The sequence below is a fragment of the Podarcis pityusensis genome (genome assembly GCF_964106645.2).
Source record: "Podarcis pityusensis genome assembly, chromosome: 9".
In the NCBI taxonomy this organism is placed as follows: domain Eukaryota; kingdom Metazoa; phylum Chordata; class Lepidosauria; order Squamata; family Lacertidae; genus Podarcis; species Podarcis pityusensis.
The window spans coordinates 66,416,160-66,429,759 of NC_138034.1; the positions used below are offsets into that span (position 1 = coordinate 66,416,160).

Sequence of the window (13,600 nt, forward strand, 5' to 3'; positions counted from 1 at the left end):
GGGGGAATTGCGGGGCGGGGGGTGCAGCCAGGAGTCTCTCTCAGCCCTATCAGGACATACTGGGGATTGAACCTGGTACTTTCTGCTGTACCCCTGTACCCCCTGACATACAACTCTCTGCACAATAATGTGCAAAGCCACAGCCGTAACACAATAGGCCCATAGCGGTAGCAGAGGCTGGCACTGCAGGTGGGCAGAAGATAAAGGGAGAAGTTTTATGACAACTTAGGAGGCATATTGTGGTGGTTTTAATTATGGGTGTCATTTACATTGAATGCGATTGTATCGTTCTATATTTATATGCTGTAACCTGCCCTGGGATTGTTAATTTAATAAATAAATTTAATAAATAACAAAAAGCTTGAGAAATCCCAACTTCGGAAGAGCACCTCTGGGCGCTGAAATAAGTTTGTTGCGGCCACTGAACCAATCGGCTGGCTTCGCTGGTTCTGTACAAGTTCAGCACAGCTGAGTCTGGCTATGCCTTCCATCTGAAATGATCCGATTTGGCCCTTGAAAACAAACTGATGTGCTGAGCCCCATAAATATGTTTGCCACCGCTCTGAAAAGCGAAATAAAAACCCCATCCAGGATTTGCATGGCCACACGCAAGGAAGCCCATAACAGATTCTCTCAATAGGACGGTGGGAAGCTGGCTACGCTTCCTTTGAAAATATGTGCGCATTCCACCGTTCATAAAATCCCCGCCAAAGTCCAGCCACTCATTCTTTGCTGATCTCTTACTTTAGGACTGATTTGCATAGAGTTTGTCGTGAGCCAAATGTGGTCAGAAATGCAGCTGGGGTGATAAAATGGTGATCGGCTCGTAGGATGCAACCCAAGTCCTGCTGTTTGCAAAACGTTGAAATATATATTTATATTTTTACATATGATTTCTGGGAGGGTGTCTATACCAGGAGAGGGGATCCTCAGACACGGGTGCCCTCCAGATCTCTCTACCTGGCCTTTGAATCTCCCCACAGGCCACAAGGTCTCTCCCAAGGTCACTGGTCTTGCTTCTCATTCTCCTTGAGCATTTTCACCTGTCTGGACTGTGTCCTTGAACTCAGATAATGTGTCTTGGTTGCCTAGATGGAAGACAGAGGTGGGTGAGAGGATGGGTGTGGGTGTGGGTAAAGAAAATAGCCTATTAGATGCTTTGCTCCACCTACTTATATCTCTGGCTCCACCCACCACTGGCATATAGCCCTGAGTATCCTGTGAAGGGTGGCACTGTGAGTTAAACCACAGAACCTAGGACTTCCCGATCAGAAGGTCGGTGGTACGAATCCCCGCGACGGGGTGACCTCCCGTTGTTCGGTCCCAGCTCCTGCCAACCTAGCAGCACGTCAAAGTGCAAGTAGATAAATAGGTACCGCTCCGGTGGGAAGGTAAACAGTGTTTCCGTGCGCTGCTCTGGTTCTCCAGAAGTGGCTTAGTCATGCTGGCCACATGACCCGGAAGCTGTACGCCGGCTCCCTCAGCCAGTAAAGCAAGATGAGCGCCACAGAGTCGGCCACGACTGGACCTAATGGTCAGGGGTCCCTTTACCTTTTATCCTGTGAAGAGGAACTGGCTTTTAAACCACCCTGAGAATTGTGGCTTTGTGAGGGAAATAGGAGGAGCCTCCTAACAACCCCCAGCAGCCTTCACAAATGACAGTTCCCGGGAGTCTTGAGGGGAAGCTGGGACTGTTAAAGTGCTTCAACTGTACAGTGCAGACGGGGCCTTGCAGAACATCTTCAGAAGAAGAAAGGGGTAAGGAGTAAACATTACACAAATCTGGAGTAGAGTCCCTAAGATGGTTGGAGTGCACCTTGTATGCCTCCTTCCGGCAACTCATTCAGCCATGCTGGTGCCAAACGTATTGTTCAGCTTTCATTCATGTAATTCGCTCTACGCGGGGCTGCCCTTGAAACTGTCCCAGAAACTCCAGCGGGTGCAGAATGCTGCAGCGAGGCTCCTCACGGGGTCCCTGCTATTGGAGCATATTCACCCAGTGGTGGAGTACAGTGTCAGATTTAAGGTGCTGGTTTTGACCTTTAAAGCCCTTCATGGCCTAGGACCCTCATACCTATGGGACCGCCTCTCCTGGTATGCCCCGCGGAGGACCTTAAGGTCCATAAACAGCAACACCCTAGAGGTCCCGGGCCCTAAGGAAGTAAGATTAGCCTCAACCAGAGCCAGGGCCTTTTCAACACTGGCTCCAGCCTGGTGGAATGCTCTGTCTCATGAGACCAGGGCCCTGCAGGATCTGATTTCTTTCCACAGGGCCTATAAGACAGAGTTGTTCCGCCTGGTCTTTGGCTTGGAATCAACTTGATCCCTTCCCCCTCTTTCCTTTTTTCTTTCTCTTTCTGTGATGGAACTCCTATTTGGGGACTTCCCTGGCTTTTTTCTGGCCCACATAGGACCAGTCTGGATAGTTGGCCTTGGTGAAGACTTGATGTTTCCATCCCCCCCAAAAGTTTTTGATTTGAGTTCCTACTGAAATGAGGCTGCATTTTAATGTTTTAATGTCATATTTTAATCTTGTTTTTAAGTTGTATTTCAATCAATTGTTTTTATACCTGGTGTCAGCCGCCCTGAGCCCAGTCTTGGCTGGGGAGGGTGGGGTATAAATAAAATTTATTATTATTCATTCATTCATTCATTCATTGAATTTATATACCGCCCTATACCCGGAGGTTTCAGAGCAGTTCACAGAAAATATCACAATATATAAAATCAAAATAAGAACAATAACCCAGCAACACCCCTCCCCTTTAAAAAGCCATATTTTAAAAGGGTATAGAATGTTGATCAGATCGACCAAAGGCTTGGTTAAAAAGGAACATTTTTGCCTGGCGCCTAAAGGTGTGTAATGATGGTGCCAGGCGAACTTCCCTGGGGAGAGCATTCCACAGATGGGGAGCCACTGCAGAGAAGGCCCCGTTCTTGTGTTGCCACCCTCCGGACCTCTCAAGGAGGAGGCACACGAAGGAGGGCCTCAGAAGATGATCTCAGGGTCCAGGTAGGTTCATATGGAAAGAGGCGGTCCTTGAGGTATTGCGGTCCTGAGCTGTTTAAGGCTTTATAGGTCAAAACCAGCACTTTGAATTGGGCCCAGAAACTAACTGGTAGCCAGTGAAGTCGGACCAGGATCAATGTAATATGCCTACATCAATGAAGTCGAGAGGTGGTTTGTGTTGTATGGGCAGCCCGGGACCTCCACGCACACTGCCCAGGGTTGTACCCCAGGTAAAGGTAAAGGGATCCCTGACCATTAGATCCAGTTGTGGCCGACTCTGGGGTTGCAGCGCGCATCTCGCTTTATTGGCCGAGGGAGCCGGCATACAGCTTCCGGGTCATGTGGCCAGCATGACTAAGCCACTTCTGGCGAACCAGAGCAGCGCACGGAAATGCCGTTTACCTTCCCGCCAGAGCGGTACCTATTTATCTACTTGCACTTTGACGTGCTTTCGAACTGCTAGGTTGGCAGGAGCAGGGACCGAGCAACGGGAGCTCACCCCGTCGTGGGGATTCGAACCACTGACCTTCTGATCGGCAAGTCCTAGGCTCTGTGATTTAACCCACAGTGCCACCCGCATACAACCCTGCTAAAGCAGCACAAAAGAACACAGAAGGCAGTGGTTACGAGTTACCGGTCTCTGCAGCCATAGCAGGCTCTGCGTTTCTCCAGTGGTTTGGCTTCACCCCAAAGGTGCACTCCATTGTCTGTCGAGACAGACAGATGCCAAGAAGAAGAAGACAGGGCCTATAAATCAGCGTTTTTATTTCTATCTAGCTCAGCTCACTGTGCCTACAATTGGACAGCTCCTTTGCTCTTGCAAAAAATAATCAGTTTTCTGACCTGCTGGACAGCTCCCCATCCTCTTGGCAAGAGGCCAAGCGAAGCTACACAGTCATGGGGCCTGAATGAGTCGCTCAGCTATGAACACCAGAGAAGTGAGCTTGGGTCAGTTAATACCTTTCCACCTAACCTACCTCACAGGGCTGTTGTGAGGATCAGATTTGGGAGCCGTTTACATCCCCTTGAACTCCTTGGTGTGATATAAAAGTAATAAATAAATAAAGCCAAGGCTCTTGCAGAAGTAAAAAAAAAAAAAAATTTATTATTTTATTAATGTATTTAACATATTACAAAATATAAGCAAAATATTGCAAATATACATACATATTTCAGATAAGCACACATATATAAAAAGAGGAAAAGAGGAAAAAAGAAGAAAAGAAAAAAGAAGAAATAAAGAGAAAAAAGAAGAAAAGTTGGAAGAATTTCTTCCAAATTTATTCTACAAATATCTTAATATGAAAATATTAATAAGATTTCATTGATTGACTTCCATCGCTTACACTGCACTTCCTATATACATTTTGTGCAAGATTGTATCTGTTATTCTGTATTATTCCCATACAATCTCACACGAATATTGTAATCAATAAGTTTTCTAAATCTTTCCTAAATCTATTCTAAACACAACCAATACTTCACATTGAATCTTTGTCTACATAAATTTATGTAGATAAAAATATTAAAAGGAAGCAGCAGCACTCCAGAGAGGGAGCCGCCCCAAAAAAGATTGCACAATGAGGAGCGAACACACCAAGTGTCAGGGGTGGGGACGGATTGGAGTATTCTGATGGAAGGCATGGCTGGCTGGAACACTGAAGAGGAGCACTTCACACAGCCACAGTGTCAGCCTAGCATCAGATTTATTTATTTTTTAATTGATATTGAGTAGTGGGGGAGGGACAGTTACTACTGGGAACGCAGCCCATGGAGGAAGTCTAATCCTCCCCTCCTCCACCACATCACCTCCATGAAAACTGCCCCCTGTGGCAATTAGCCTTAGAAAAATGCCATCATTGGCACCACAGAGAACTTTTATTAAAAAATGTATTTTTATTAAAGATTTTCTTGGTTTACAAAAGTGTGTGCAATGTCTCTTTTTTTCAAGTAACAATTTTTTTACAGATCAGTTTCATTTGTTGAAACATTAGGAAGAAAGGGGGGAAAGAGGTGGAGGGGGGAAAGGTGAGTGGGGGTGGGGTCGGGTGGCGATGTTTCTATTTTACTTAATATATGTGAGGTTTTGTGTCATCGTTGCTTGCGCAGGTTCTCTGCTATTCACTTGTGTTTCTTTGGTGGTGAGAGAGGTTGGGGTTGCCTAGGGTGTGGTTGTTTGTTTGTGATTGGCTGTGGTGATCTTTGTCTTCATGTGTGAGTGGGGTGGGTGGGTGTTTTGGATCAGGTTCGCCATATTGATTTGTAACGAAAAGAAAAGAACTCACTCTGAAACTTACCTACAGGTGGTACCTAAACCAAGGAAGCCAGCGCTAATATGCCCAGGAACCTCACCAAAATGCTGAAGAGGGTGCACCTCCACAGGCACATACCTCCACATGTGGTGGGAGTGTCCCAAAATCCAACTATTCTGGACAACAACCATATGAGAAATATGTAAAATAACTAAGCAAGTATTAGAAATCACCCCAGAATTGGTCCTACTAAACATCTTCCAGGAAAATAATGCAAGGGTATTTTTGGAGGGGGTCATGGCTCACTAGGAGAGAGTTAAAACTCACATTGCCCCTCCACACACACACACACACACACACACTCAATTTGCATTTTTTTAAAAGGGAAGGGAGTGCATGTTGCACATTTAACATAAGGTGTGGTTCGACTTTTCACTTCAGATCCCACTTGTGAAGCTATATTTGCAAATCACCTTGTGTTAGGCCAGGAGGGATGCCTCCATTGGCCATTAACCCCCATGGCTGCTGTGTTGTATGCAATCACACATTTACTGGCACATCTCGTTTGAACACAACCATCCCCCAGCTCTCAATTTTGCATGTGCATCATGGCAGCTTGGGGTTTCAGCAAATAGCTCTGTCACTATTTACAGGTACTCTGCCCCTGAGCTATAAAAGGGGAAATCCCCTCATTCAAATTCTGCATCAGTTCTGAACGCAATACATAAGCTCCTATCTCTCAGCCCCGACACCTGCAAGATGGGGGCTACCCTATAGGGCTGCGGTTGCAAAACATGCACTTCGAACACATGCGCATATTGGCTACATGTTATTCCACCCCCAGGTTTTTCTTTGCCTTTCTCAGCCTCTGCCTCTGGTCACCCGTTCTTCTCCCTCTGCCCCTCTGCCCCCCTGCCCAAGAAAAGCCCCCTTTCCCGGCTTGTCATTTGTTGCTAATCAGCTGTCAGCGTCAAAGCGATGACGAGAGGTTCATCTCTCACCGAGGCTAATGGCCTTAAAAGTCACCGAGTCAATGTCAATGGGAAGGCTCCAATTCAATCAGAGGGCTGGATGAGGGATGGTTCCTGCTGACATTAGCACTCATTTTGAGTTCAAGCATCTGGGGCCTAGTAAATAACCATCAGTGGGTGGGTCCAGGGGACAGGTCATTAGCCCCGCGAAAAATAAATATCGCTTCCCTTGATGGCTGCGAGTAATTTAGCTCAGACGAGGAAATTTCACCCTAGATTAAGTATGATGAGGCAGTATCAGTCAGTGGAGGCCAAACAGTGAGGGCTTGATGAGTTCGGAGGAAATTTATATGCAGCTGGCTGAATGCAAGATGAGTTCAAAGAAATGATGGACCTCTTTCTCCCAGTCTTTAGCCATGGAAAGGAGCCAGGCTTAGTCTCTTCCCCATCCAAAGCTCTCCACCTCCGCATGTCTGCTCCATTTTTAATAGCTCATTGGCAGAAATGTCCTAGAACGCAACGGTACTCTTATTTTTGCAATGGAAGAGGCCAAGGATCAGCCTTTTTTCACCCAATCCCCTGCCCACAAAATGTCAGCTGGTTGTAATTATGCATAGGAAGCTGCCTTACATCGAGTCAGACCATTGGTCCATCTAGTTCAGTACCGTTTACACTGATTGGCAGTGACTCACCAGGGTTTCTTGCAGGGGTCCCTCCCAGTCCCGTTGGAGATGCCAACCAGGGAATGATCCTAGGATCTTCTGCATGGAATATGGATGCTCTACTATTGAGCAATGGTGGCCATTCGCCATTTCTTAAGAAGAAAAGAATCTGCACATGCTCAGAGGCATTCAACTAAGGTTTACTCTGAGTAGACCACTGAAATTAATGAACGTGGCTAAGTTAAGGTCCATTAACTTCAATGGGTCTACTTTGTATAAACCTTACTTGACCGCCACCCAAAGCCTTGATCTCTAATCCTGGGTACTGTTTGTTTGATTTTGATATTTCCATCCCTCCTTCCTAGCTAACATCAGTAAAAAAAATGAATTTAAGGTCTGGAGCACATCAAATCAACACTGTTTTAGAAAACAAAAACCAGACAGAAATATTTATGTACGCTATATGATGGTAGTTATGAGGTGGTAAAAGAAAGGCCCTCTGTGTGTGCTTAAGAGCACTATTTTCATTTTCCTTATGAACAAGGGCTGAATTAGACCACTGAAAATAAATTTCAGGGTTTAGCCCTAAGTAGGAATGAGCAAATTTGTCAATTTCAGATTTTTCTCAGTTTTCCATTTTTCTAACCTTAAGTTCAGTTCTCTACATTTCTACATCAGTTTGCTTTTTTTTAAAAAGGCCTCATGACAATTCAACACTTTAAAAGAAATTTCTCATAATATACACATTTGTATGCAGTTCTGCCTAATATATACATTTTTGCAAAAAAATATAATGCATTTCTGTATGCCATTTTCACCAATATTTTCACACTTTGCCCTAATAAAGGATGGCAGTGTTTTGGTTCACGTATTGATCCTCAAAGAGCAAACTAGGTTCACCTTTACATGCAAAACTGAATCCAATTCCTTCCTTCCCTGCTCCTAGGCTGAATGTTTGTGCCTAATAACCTGTTGGGTGATTGTGCACAATCAGAAGCAATTCAACTTCCCACAGCAGACAAAGTGTAGCAGAGGCTGTTTTACTTAGTAAACGCAAAACACACTAAACCAGGCATGGCCAAATTTGGCCCTCCAGATGTTTTCGGACTACAACTCCCAGCATCCCTAGCTAACAGGACCAGTGGTCAGGGGTGATGGGAACTGTAGTCCCAAAACATCTGGAGGGCCAAGTTTGGCCTTGCTTGCACTAGACATACACTATGCCTAGTTGCTTCAAGAAAACTCCTCTCTCTGAGCCCAGAGAGGGTTATCAGCCTTCAGAGTCCTTGCTCCAAAGTTGCCAAAGTCCTGCAACTTCAGTCCTCTGTTTCTTCTGCACAAGTCTTTCCAGCTCTTCTCCACAATTCTTCACCAGAATGTTGTAGGTGGAGCTTCTGATAAGAGCCAACGCTACATGAAAATCTGCACAGCGAGATATGATAGTCATGAATGCTCTGCAGCTGCATCCTGGGAAAAAAGCTTTTGTACCATCTTATGGAGAATGGTAGGGATGTGGGTGGCATTGTGGGTTAAACCACAGAGCCTAGGACTTGCTGATCAGAAGGTTGGCAGTTCGAATCCCCGTGACGGGGTGAGCTCCCACTGCTCGGTCCCAGCTCCTGCCAACCTAGCAGTTTGAAAGCACGTCAAAGTGCAAGTAGATAAATAGGTATCACTCTGGCAGGAAGGTAAACGGCGTTTCTGTGGGCTGCTCTGGTTCGCCAGAAGCGGCTTAGTCATGCTGGTCACATGACCCGGAAACTGTACACCAGCTCCCTCGGCCAGTAAAGTGGGATGAGCACCACAACCCCAGAGTCGGTCACAACTGGACCTAATGGTCAGGGGTCCCTTTACCTTATTATGGAGAGTTAACTCATTCCTTAACAAGCTAAGGAGCCCAGATTAAAACTGTGCCTGGAGGAAGTTGTTTACAATGAATGGGTCAGCTGGTGGCAAGTTAATATGAAGCTGCGTGGTAGTCAGAAGTATCTCTAGCAGCAGGCTGGCCATCCCTCTTTGCAGCATTGCAGAGTCCCTGCGGCAGGCAAACCTACTAGCTCAAGAAAATTGCAGGAATTGTCCCTCCCCTTTGTCCTTTCCCAGCTTCCTTTTTTGGTTGTACACAAATGGAATGTTAAGCCGCCAATTGTCCAGAGGAGGGCAACCAAAATGGTCAAAGGCCTGGAAACGATGCCTTATGAGGAACGGCTAAGGGAGCTGGGCATGTTTAGCCTGGAGAAGAGGAGGTTAAGGGGTGATATGATAGCCATGTTCAAATATATAAAAGGATGTCACATAGAGGAGGGAGAAAGGTTGTTTTCTGCTGCTCCAGAGAAGCGGACACGGAGCAATGGATCCAAACTACAAGAAAGAAGATTCCACCTAAACATTAGGAAGAACTTCCTGACAGTAAGAGCTGTTCGACAGTGGAATTTGCTGCCAAGGAGTGTGGTGGAGTCTCCTTCTTTGGAGGTCTTTAAGCAGAGGCTTGACAACCATATGTCAGGAGTGCTCTGATGGTGTTTCCTGCTTGGCAGGGGGTTGGACTCGATGGCCCTTGTGGTCTCTTCCAACTCCATGATTCTATGATCTCAACGCTGCTTTTTGCTCGTTCCATCGATCTCAATCTCACCTGCCAAGCGCTCAGGTGACAATTAATGCTGCCCACATTGCCTGAGTGTCATTGCAGTTCCCTGGGGGGGGGGGGATGTGGAAAGTTGAACTCTGGTAGCCAAGTGTAATTGGGAGTATCCAAGATGCTCTGCTAAACAAAAACCCCAAAGACCCCACTGTGCTAAAGCTCTGGAAAGAAGTGTGGAAGCCATTGGAAACAAGATGGTCAAATGCAAAATGTGACAGGCAGTTCTCAGACCTTCAATAGCAGTGCAGACTGTAAAACAGTTTCCGAGTTTCCCTGTCCTTGTTCCACACATGATTGACTGTCATGGGAGCAGACAGCAGTGCCAAATTTATATATAAGCTAAACAAGCTATAGATTAGGGCCCCACTCTCTTGGGGGCCCTAAAAAAAATTAAAGGAAAAATACCTGGATGTACATTTCCAAAATATAAGAAAAAAAACAAATAAAATAAAACTTACATACAGCAACAGTGTTTTGTTTTGTTTTGTGTTGTGCTGTGTAGGCTCCTATGATATAATTAATGGGCCCCGCCTGCTAACCTGCTCCCTAAAATATCACTGATTTGCTATTATTATATCATGTTATAGCAAGCTTCTAGAGACTAGATTATGAGTCTTTGTAAACTGTGTTTCTAAAGGAACTTTTGTTATTGCCAAATGCCAATGTGTTTGCATTAATAAGTCTGTTATGGATAAAAAAATCATTTTAAGTTAGAGCTTAATAATTATTTCACTATTAATATACCTTAACTGTATTTCAGTTCAACAATTACTTTGATAAAATACCTGTTTTGTTATGTGCAAATGGCTTTAGATACCTCTTAGGTCCATAAATTCCCATTTAGCATATACTCAACACAAAAAAACAGTGACAATTTGTTGTTGACAAAGGACAGCTGGACATATAAAGGGCCCCATTACCTTCAGTAGCTTAGGGCCTCATCAAACCTAAATCCGGCCCTGGCGGGCTGGATGTCATGATGTCACAATATATTAAAGTTCTACTAGCAGGGCTCCACGTGTGATTGGCTGTCACGAGGGAGGTGGAATGTCATGATGTCACAACATACTAAAGCTCTCCTAGCTGGACACTGCAGCAGGGATAGCGAATGTGGTGCTCTTTTGGACTACAATTCCCATCAGCTCCAGCCAGCATGGCCAATGGTGAGAGATAGTGGGAGGTGTAGTCCACTACATCTGGAGGGCACCATGTTGACTATGGCTGCACTGCAGAGAGCGTTAAGCATGAAATTGCTGGTATTAGTAAGGGATGCGTGTTGCGGCTGGAACTTGTAACCTAGTCAAAAGGAAGGGGGGAAAAGAATCCTTCCTGTTCATATTGTAGCCACACATTATTCAAAAGCATAATGAAATTCCAGAGAACATCAGATGCTGAAGTACATGCAGATAATTTTGTTTTTATAACCAATTTCAGACAGATAAATACTAGCCTCCTTTCCAATTTCCCCCCCATGAAACCGAAGTGTCAGTGAGATTTACAGCCCCCTCAAGTTCTCTTTTCATAGGAACATTCATTTACATAAACAGATAATCCAAGATAAAAATTTCCATTAGACAAAGGTGAAATGGATCAATTTTCTCTGCCAAGGCAAATCTTAAATCTTGAACAGATAGGGTCATTATTACACACCAGCCCCATTTCAGAAATAATGTATTTTTTTTAAAATAAAAAAAAACACACCATCCGATAGCAGCCATTTCCAGCTTTCCAATTATCTTTAAGAAAAGCTTATTCTGTGGACAATAAAGCACATTACGGCACAATATGATACAGTCCATAAAGATCACAACGTTTTATGAAAGGTTAAAAAGAAAGCTCAGCACATTTAAGAGGGAATGTCATAACCCACAAAGACTTTCGAGACTTTGCCCTGACAGCACGCTCCCGATGTGTAAACATGGTGGTCAGAGAAATTCGACAGCGTTTCGTTTTGCTTAAAAACTATAGCCGCCCTGCCATAAAAGTGGGCCCTTGCATTAGGTTAAACAACAGAGAGGAATGGTGGTATCAGAAGATGTTGTTTTCTCTTTGGAGAAGACGCTAATTTAGGCTGCGTTCTACCTCCTGCTTGCTACACACTCACGGCATTTCCAGAACTGTGTTTTTAATCTGCGTTCACACAATGCCGTTATCCTGCTGGTGCACTCACACAGCGCTCTCTCTCACTCCTTCCCTGCAAACAGCAGCAACTCAGCCATCAGGAGATCAGGCAAGGGCTACCAATGCAAAAGTCAAGGGCTCTGATCTGCCAACAAGCCCTTGTTTTCAGTTCCAGGCAGGTGGCAAAACAGACATTTATTGCATTCCTGGTGTGCAACCTGACACAAAAAAGCTCACATTTTTTATTTATTTAATAAAGTTCATATGCCGCTTGGTGGCAGGAAAAGCCCAAAGTGGCTTTCAAAGCGTAATTCATGGGAGATGTACCACATACCCTGCAACATTTTCTCCAATGAACATAGGGGCACCCTATATAACAACAACAACATCAACAACTTTATTATTTGTACCCTGCCCATCTGACTGGCTTGCTCCAGCCACTCTGGGCAGCTTCCAACATATATAAAAACATAATAAAACATTTTTTAAAACTTCCATATACAGGGCTACCATCAGATGTTTTCTAAAGATTGGATAGTTACTTATCTCTTTGGCTCGGGGGTCGCAAAACTCCATACCCTCCAACATTTCTCCAATGAAAATAGGGACATGCTAAGGAATTGAAGCTTTTGAATTATGCTGCTGGAGGAGACTCTTGAGGGTCCCGTGGACTGCAAGAAGATCAAACCTCTCCATTCTGAAGGAAATCAGCCCTGAGTGCTCACTGGAAGGACAGATCCTGAAGCTGAGGCTCCAATGGCCACCTCATGAGAAGAGAGGACTCCCTGGAAAAGACCCTGATGTTGGGGAAGATTGAGGGCACAAGGAGAAGGGGACGACAGAGGATGAGATGGTTGGACAGTGTTCTTGAAGCTACCAGCATGAGTTTGACCAAACTGCGGGAGGCAGTGGAAGACAGGAGTGCCTGGCGTGCTCTGGTCCATGGGGTCACAAAGAGTCAGACATGACTAAACAACAACAAGGAAAATCGGGACATTCCAGGATCAAATCAGAAACAGGGATGGCATCTGTAAAGCTGGGGCTGACCCTGGAAAATAGGGACACTTGGAGGGTCTGGATGGAGCACAACTCCCTCAAGTTCCTAGTCCTTATGAAGGTGAAGATTGGCTTGAGAATGCTGAAATATCGGGAGGCTGAACAAGATTTTCAGTGTTCCAGGGGAGAAGTTTCTGCGCTTGACTCCGCCACTTATACCACACTAGTTCTCTTTACTTACTATCCCATAATATTTTTTGGGGGGTGGCAATAATCACCTTGTTTTGCTCCACTGATGAATAGCGATACTAACCATATAATGGATAGTTAGACTTTCCATAATTTCCATTCAGTTTGAATGACCTAATTCACACTTTCCTGAAACATTGTGAAAATCGAGCTATACTTTGAAATTCTCATTTCTTCATGTTTCATGATGCGCTTCTCAGCCAAGTCATGTGTGCCAAAAATGTGCATATCAGTGGAAAGTGTGCATAAAATCGCATATGTTAGCAAAAGCAACATGCAGAAGAAATGCATGGGTTGGACTCTTAATCTCAGGGTTGTGGGTTTGAGCCACATGTGGGGCAAAAGATTCGGGGTTGGACTAGATGACCCTCGTGGTCCCTTCCAACTCTACAATTCTATGATTAATGAAATTAACATAAGACAAAAGTGCATACCAAATAAACTGTGTACATTAGGAGACATGTATACTAAAATACTGTCAAACTTTCATCAGGACTTTTTTTAAAAAATCCCAAACATGTGCAAGAATGTGGAGAGCTGAACTGAAGGCTTAAAAAATGAGAAAATGGATAGAAATTGAGATATTCCTCCATCCCAAGCTGCAGTCCTCTGCATGGGTGTAAATCCCTCTGAATGCAGTGAGTGGGGCTTACTTCTGAGTAGACACACCTCGGCTGCTGCCCAAGGTGGCAACCCTT

General features: G+C 44.8%; 1 long non-coding RNA gene across 1 annotated transcript; it reads right to left on the reverse strand.

Annotated features, from left to right (window-relative positions):
* Positions 1 to 225: 225 nt before the first annotated feature.
* LOC308485496 lies at positions 226 to 10,509 on the reverse strand. Its single transcript, XR_013990571.1, has 2 exons — positions 10,457 to 10,509; positions 226 to 1,088 (listed from the first exon to the last, which is right to left on the reverse strand). It is a non-coding gene; the product is annotated as an uncharacterized lncRNA (long non-coding RNA).
* Positions 10,510 to 13,600: the final 3,091 nt, after the last annotated feature.